The sequence below is a fragment of the Carcharodon carcharias genome, chromosome 18, assembly GCF_017639515.1.
Source record: "Carcharodon carcharias isolate sCarCar2 chromosome 18, sCarCar2.pri, whole genome shotgun sequence".
NCBI classification, from domain to species: domain Eukaryota; kingdom Metazoa; phylum Chordata; class Chondrichthyes; order Lamniformes; family Lamnidae; genus Carcharodon; species Carcharodon carcharias.
In genome coordinates, this window is record NC_054484.1 from 47,165,732 (window position 1) to 47,173,422 (window position 7,691).

The 7,691-nt window shown below is 38.5% G+C and overlaps 1 protein-coding gene across 2 annotated transcripts in view; it reads right to left on the reverse strand.

The window, feature by feature from the left end:
* smpx (small muscle protein X-linked) overlaps positions 1–7,691 on the reverse strand; it is a 31,172-nt gene that overhangs the window by 21,427 nt on the left and 2,054 nt on the right. Inside the window, exons 1-2 of one of the 2 annotated variants that reach the window (XM_041211325.1) lie at positions 2,971–3,163; positions 139–303 (exon numbers count right to left, since the gene is read on the reverse strand). The exons of the other annotated variant lie outside the window; for it this stretch is intronic. The gene's annotated coding sequence lies outside the window, so the exon portion shown is untranslated. Of the gene's footprint in view, positions 1–138; positions 304–2,970; positions 3,164–7,691 lie in introns of those variants that run through there. 2 annotated transcript variants of the gene reach the window in all.

Sequence of the window (7,691 nt, forward strand, 5' to 3'; positions counted from 1 at the left end):
AATCATAGTTTCAGATAACGGTACAGTCTTTATCTGTACAGGGTTTCAGAGATTCACGAATTTAAATGGAATCAGATATATTAGAACAGCCCCTTACCATCCCTCATCAAATGTTTTAGCTGAGAGAGCTGTACGTACTTTCAAATCTGATATGAAGAGGGTATCCGAATGTTCTCTAGAAACTCGACTTTCCTGCTTTCTTCTCGGTTATCGTCCAATGTCTTGTTTGACTACAGGTTCAACACCGTCTGAATTATTGATAAAAGGCTGCGTTCGTACAAGGTTAAGTCTGGTGTTTCCAAGCTTAGAGGAGAAGGAGAGAGGAATCAGAGTATTCAAAAATTGAATCACGATACTCATAGCATAGCTTGCACATTCACTGCAGGAGACAGTATCCATGCTGAGTTTAGGAAGTCAAGTCACATGAATAGTGCAAGGGACACTGGCTTGGCTGGACATTTTAACTTTGGCCCCTAGCAATTTATATGGTCAGAGTCACTTAAATTAGTTTAACTCATATTAGTGTAACGATACAAAGTAAAAAAAAAGCAACAATAACCAGATGCCAACAAGTCATCAAACTTAAATTAAACAGAATAATCTTCCTTCTTCTTGTTCTGTAACCCAAAGGAGATTCTCTCCCTCTGCAGTCTCTTGTCCTTCTTTAACCTTGTTGCAGCACTTGTGAATTTTGGCTCAGTGTCTGAGCCCCCAGAGTCCCACTCTGGAGACTTGAGCACATAATCTAAACTGGCACATTGCTGTAGTACTGAGGTACAGCTGCACTGTTAGATTCTTTAGGAAGAGACTTTAGAGCAAGGCCCTGTCTTCTAAGGGGAGAGATTCCATTGCACTATTTCAAAGAAGAACATGGGAGTTCTCCCTAATGTCCTTCTCCTCAGCCAATATCACTAAAATAGTGATCTTTTCATTGTTGCTTGTGGAACCTTGCTGTGCACAAGATGGCTGCCATGTTTTCTATTTTACAACTCCGACCACAACTCAAAAGTACTTAATTGGCTGTAATGTGCTTTGAGATGCCCTGAAATCATGAAAGATGCTATATAAATGCAAGTTATTCATTTTACTTTGCTGCTTAATGTACAAAATCCATGGAGGCCAGGTAAACCTAAGCTGGTAAACCTATGCGATGGGGCAATGGTGGCATAGTGATAATGTCAGTGGGCTAGTAATCCAGAAGCCCAGAGTAATGTTCTGGGGACAAGCGTTCAAATCTCACCATAGCAGCTAGTGGAGTTTAAGTTCAATTCATAAAACCTGGAATTCAAAACTAGTTGCAGTAATGGTGACCACCAAACTATCATCAACTGTTGTAAAACCCAGCTAGTTCACTAATGTCCTTTAAGGAAGGAAATCTGCCATCCTTACCTGGTCTAGCCTACATTTGACTTCAGATTCTCAGCAATGTGGTTGACTCTTATCTACCCTCTGAAATGGCCTCTCGGTTCAAGGGCAATACTGGCCTTGTCAGTGATGCCCATATCCCATGAAGGAATAAATATATTCCTGGTCAATTTATCCTTTCTAAATTTTGATTCTAGAGCTGCTAATAGTGCTCCTTACCTGGTCTAACCAGTGCTTTGTATAGCTGAAACATGACTTGTATTCTAGTTCTCTAGATATAAAGACCAGCATTTCATTAGCCAGTTTATTTTCTGTACCTATTTAAGGCATTTTAATAATCTATGTACCTGGACTCTCATGTCTCTTTGGGCCTCAAAAGTTTCTTGTTTTTCACCATTTAGAAAGTATCCTGGCCATTCCTTTTTAGGCCAAAGTGGATGAATTCATATTTGCCTACATTCATATCCATTTGCCACAGTTTTGCCAATTTACTTAATCTATCAATATCTCGTTATAATTTTATACTTCCATCTACACTGCTTACAATGCAATCTTTGTGTCATTGGCAAACTTGGATATGTGGCTTTATATACCATCATCTAAATTGCTTAAAAAATAGTTAAGGCCACAACATAGACTCTTGCGGGGCATCAATAGTCACAATTGTCAAAACTGTCAATAGCAGTACCTGTCCATTAACCACACTTCTCAGGCAATTTCCTACTAGGAAAATAAATTTCCTTCAATTCCGAGTTTTAACTTTAGGTAATACTCTCTTATGAGGACCTTATCAAATGAATCTGGAAGTCCATGTAAATAACATCTGTAGACATTCCCATGTCCACCAATTTAGTTGCTGCTTCAAAAAATGAATTAGATTTGTCAAATATGACCTACCATTTACAATCCTTGCTGTCTGTCTCTTATCAGCTGCAAGTTTTCAAGGCAGTCGATCACCTTACCCTTAATTATAGACCAGTTATTTCCCAACAACAGATGTTGGGCTAACTGGCCTTTAATTCCCTGGTTTTCCTCTCTCACCTTTCTTAAATGTCAAAGTGGCATACACAATTTTCCAATCCAAATAAATGGGCCCCAAATTAAAAGAATTAGAAAGTTTATAGTTAGGGCATCTGCAATGTTCTCACCCACTTCCTTTAAACCCTAGAATAGAAACCAAATGATCCTGGGGATTTGTCACTCATAGTGCCATTATTTTCTTCTTTACTGTTATTTTGCTTATGTTAATTTTGGTGACTCCCTGGAATTCAATATGTTTCCTTGGGATATCTGGCATGTTGACCTTTTCCTCTACTGACACAAAGTGATTACTCAACATGTCCACCATTTCCTTATTTTACCTTACAATATTACCATTACCAGCTGTCAAGGACCCACATTGCTCCTGACCACCTTCTATTTTCTAATATGATTGTAAAAATGTTTGTGTTGATTTTGATATCCCTTGCAAGTCCCCTTTCAGACTCCCTTTTTGTAGCTCTTACTATAACTTTGACACCCTTTGCTATTCTGTCTTTCTTTCCCCCTTACCAGGATCTGCATATTTTTGTGTGCTTTCTCTTTCAGTTTTGTGTTGTCTCTTACCTTTTTCATTGTCTAGGGCATTGTAATGTCCTTCTTATTCTTATTCTTGTATCTTCTGAATGCTTCCTGATTTTCTCTCATTTTACCCATTAACAAACTTGCCCAGTTTACAGTGGACAGGCTCTGTCTCATCACATCCATGTCAGCCTTACCTAATTCAAGGACCTTAGTAATAAAAATAAAAAGTGCTGGAAAAACACAGCAGGTCTGGCAGCATCTGTAGGGAGAGAAACCAAGCTAACTTTTTCAAATCCAATATGACTCTTCTTCGGAACTGACAGGAGGTAGAAATGTGATGGGTTTCATGCTGTTGAAAAAGAGGGGAGGAGGTTCAGGGGGAACCAACTGGAAGGTCAGGGATATGTTAGAGGACGGGGGAGATTAAATACCAAAAATGTCATGGAACAAAAGGCAAATGGAGTGCTAATGGTAGTAATAAAGAAACAAAACATTGGTGCAGAGTAAGTGTTAATAGCAGAATAAAGATCAGTGCTGTCTGAAAACAAGATATAAACTACCATTTGGAGTGGAAGAAAAATCAATATGGACGACAGAGTTCATGGTCTGACTCAATATTGAGTCCAGAAACTTGTAAAATGCCTAATTGGAAGATGAGGCACTGTTCCTCTGGCATGGGCTGGGCTTCACTGGAACATTGCAGAAGGCCGAGTACAGAAATGTGACCATGAGAGCAAGATGGTGAATTGAAATGGCAAGCAACCAGAAGATGGACTCAGCAGAATCCAGGTAGCTGTTTTGCATTTCTCTCTTTCAAGCAATACATTGAGTTTGATTAAAATATGATCGCTATTTGATAAATGTTCACATATCATTAGACTGCTAATTAAATCTAGCTCATTGCTCATTTCTAGATCGAATATGTCATGCCCCATTATTGGTTCTGTGACATGTTGCTGCAGAAATTGCTCCTGGATAGATTGAAGAAATTCACTACTTTTGTAGTGAATTGTTAAAGTCTGCTTTTTCCAAACTATATGAAAGTTTAAACCCCCCATGAAAACCACTCTATCTTTACTACATGCTTGTCTATTCGTTGACTTTATGTAAGCTATCACATCACAGCTTATACGTGAACATGTACAGATCAAATGAAAGTAAATGCAGAGCGAAATAGGAAATTTAGAGCTATACCGCTAAAGCCAGGAGATAAGGTGTTTGTCAAATGTGATGGTCATGTTGGAAAGCAACAACCTATGATGAGATGAAAGATTTGTTCACTAACTGAAAATAGTTTACTTTGTAATATAATCAATTAAGCATGGTGGACGTTTCTCTCATGAGTAGGATATCATTTCAGATCACCGTGTGTCTGCATCTGCTACTGCTTCTGCTTTAATTGTGTCAGCATCACAGACTAATATCTGTATTCCACCAACGTTTTTGTGGGTAGCGCTAGCTAAACCAGACATAGACCAGCAACAAACCCTATGACACCCAGCCTTTGGTTGTGACTAATACAAAAGCATCATGATCACTGCTAAGTATGGTTCGCAAATCATCACATAAAATGAATCATTCTTTAAAGCACTGAAAACACCACTTGTAAGCATTGAATCTGATTCCAACATCAGCATCTCAGATGAAGAACACGAGTTAAATGATACTGCACATTCAGCAGATAACATCCAAAGTAAACAGGGTTCTTGCACTTCTGAGGAGGAATTTTTGGTATTGCAACAAAAATATCAGAATTATAGCTTACCAAACATTTGTTCATCTAATCCTGCAGTATGCAAATTGTGTATGGGATGCTTATATTCATCACTTGAAATCTTCAAGAAACATCTTTAGATTATTTCCATTTAAACATTTTCATTATCAGGACTACCATTTCAGCAGGTCACGTCTAGTTTAGCTAGAGCTACCCACAAAAACGTTGGTGGAATACGGATATTAGTCTGTGGTGCTGAAACAACTAAAGCAGAAGCAGTAGCAGATGCAGACAGACCTGATGTGAGATGATATCCTACTCATAAGAGAAAATGTCCACCATGTTTAATTGATTATATTACAAAGTGAAAAATTTTCAGTTGGTGAACAAATTTACATCTCATCATATGTGACTGAATGCATTGTTTAATTAATACAAAAGTTAAAATATGTATTAGTGGTGAAGTTGAATGTTCAAGTTATGCTTAAGTTTATTGCTTACCCTTTTGGAAATAGGCCACTGAAACACACTATGCTTCTTATTTCTATGATTCTAAGAAGCAGAGGGATGTAATGTATTGAAAATTACATTGTGTACTTTGTTCACTTAAGGCTACCATATACATGGATCACCAGAAAGTGCCTAGAGGAACTCTTCAGGACACAAATCAAACTCTCACGATCATCCTGCTTGGTTGTTAACACTAAACATTTCACCCTTCTTCTCCACAGCCATGGCTTCTTTGTTTCTATGGTTCAAATAGCAGCTGTCCTTTTTGTGTGAGATGCTGTGAAAAGCTGTGAAGTTGTCACCATCCCCACCCCCACTTCAATGGGTTTCTGTTTGAGTATCTCTCCCCATCACAACTGGATCACATGGGCCTGTCTTCACCTCAGGTGTTTATCTAGAATTCTCTGTTTTACTTGGAGTCAAAGGTACAATTTGAAATATAACTGTCTTGTAAAGTTCAAAGTTCATGACATCACAATCGTTCAGCTTTAATGTCTTACACATTTTTCATTTCTCCTGGCTTAATAAATTCACAATTTTCAGTTTTCCTTTTACTTATATTGCCTAAAACACAATTTCTGACTATTACGCTACTCGCTTTATTTCTGTTTGTTTTGGGAAGATAAAAAACTGTATTGAAAATTGTTTGTTATTGAACTATTATTCACACAATTAATTATTATTAATTATTTCAGGAAGTAACAGATGGGAAATACAGTGGATGCAGTATACATGGACTTTGGGAAAGCCTTTAATGAGGTATCAAGTGGGAGGTTATTTGAGAAAATTAAAGTGTATGGCATCAGTGGGAAGATACAAAACTATGAAAAATTGTTTAGAAGGGAGGAAACAGTGAGTAGGAGTTTTAAAGATAATTTTTCAGAATTGTTGGAAATGGGTTGTGATAACATTCAGGACTTTGTTTTGGGCCACTCTGTTCACTGTGTGTATCAATACACACAGGGCGTGGTGGTGAAATCTCTTCTTTAGTCATGTTAGTTCTGCAAAGTTTCTTGTGAGTGCACATTCATGGTTGGTGCTCAAAAGCAGCAAAATATCAAATGAAAGAGATTCTGGAAGTTTTGATCTCTACTTTTCCAAGGAATTTACATATTTGGAAACCAACTATAGCACTGACAGAGTAGCAATGTTTGTATGCTCATTAGTATATGTTATTTCATGAATACTGACAGTGAGCTATATTTCTTTGCCATAGTTTATCACTTAATAACCCTACTTAAAAATCATTTAAAAATGCCAGGTGCATAAATTCTTAAACACAAAGTGAAATCTAATTATAAGGAACATCAGCCATTCCATTCTGTTACCACTGCTAGTATTTTCTCAGAATACAATGATTCTTTATTACAGTTCACTCAAGCACAATTGGGACACTTGAAAATTATCAGCTCAAAAGTTCTGGCCTAATCCACAATTACCTATGGGCAGAATTTTACCTCCGGCGTGCGGACGCGGGCCCAACACGCATGAATGTAATATGACATGTGATGATGTCGGGCATGCATCCCAACATCATCGCACACTCACGCGACACTTCATTTGGCGGGCGTACGCCAGAGTTGGCTGCCCTAACAGTTGGCGGGTGGACGAAAAGGCCAAGTGGCCTTTACATTTTTTAGGAAACCTCATCCACGAGTGGAATGAGTTTTCCTAAAGCTAATAAAAATTAAATTAAAACATTTTGAAATTAAAAACATGCCCCATCACAGTCACATGAGGGGACATGTCTCATTAAGTTTTTAATGTCTTTATTTTTTTTAAAAAGTGCTTCAATCTCTCTGAGGCAGCTCCGTGCCCTAAGGAGATTGAAGCGCTCTTTTGTGCGCTGCGCGCCAGGCTCGTTCTCCCTCCTCCGCCAGCTCTCCCTCCTCCCCTCCACCTGCACGTCAGCACTATCATTCGCAATCCATGCAGGGTGGGCCTTAATTGGCCCACCCGCATGAAATCGCGGTGCGGAGCAGATCGCTGGTGGCGGTCGGCTCCTCGACTGCCCCCACCCACTCCTGCCAAGCCCACCCAACAAGGGAAAAATTCAAGCCTATATGTTTTTTGACATGTCCATTTTACTGGTGACTTTGTTGCCTATGTTATGCCTCAGTGGAACTTTGCTCTTGAATACTTTGGTGAAATATCTGCCATTACCTTGGATTTCTTAAGCTTAGGCATGGTCTGATTCTGCGCACTTCTAAACAAGGAAATCCTGGTAGGGCTTCCCACTAAATCTATCTTCTAATGGAAATTACTGTGCTGTAAACATTAATAACATCTTTTACTCATCATAAAACCTTAATCCCTCTTTGTTGATGGTTCCACTCTATATGTGTTATCATCCATCTAGATTGCATATTCTCACTGCATCCAATCTCTAGTCTTTTTGCAGTGCCATGTATGAATAATAGTATTTTGAAATCCTCCATGCCCTTCAATGATGCAAAGATTTTTAAAATTAATTCTTCAAGGACACAGTGGGATGGACTTTCGAATTGTCTTTCATTTTTGATAGGGTTTTATGTCTCAG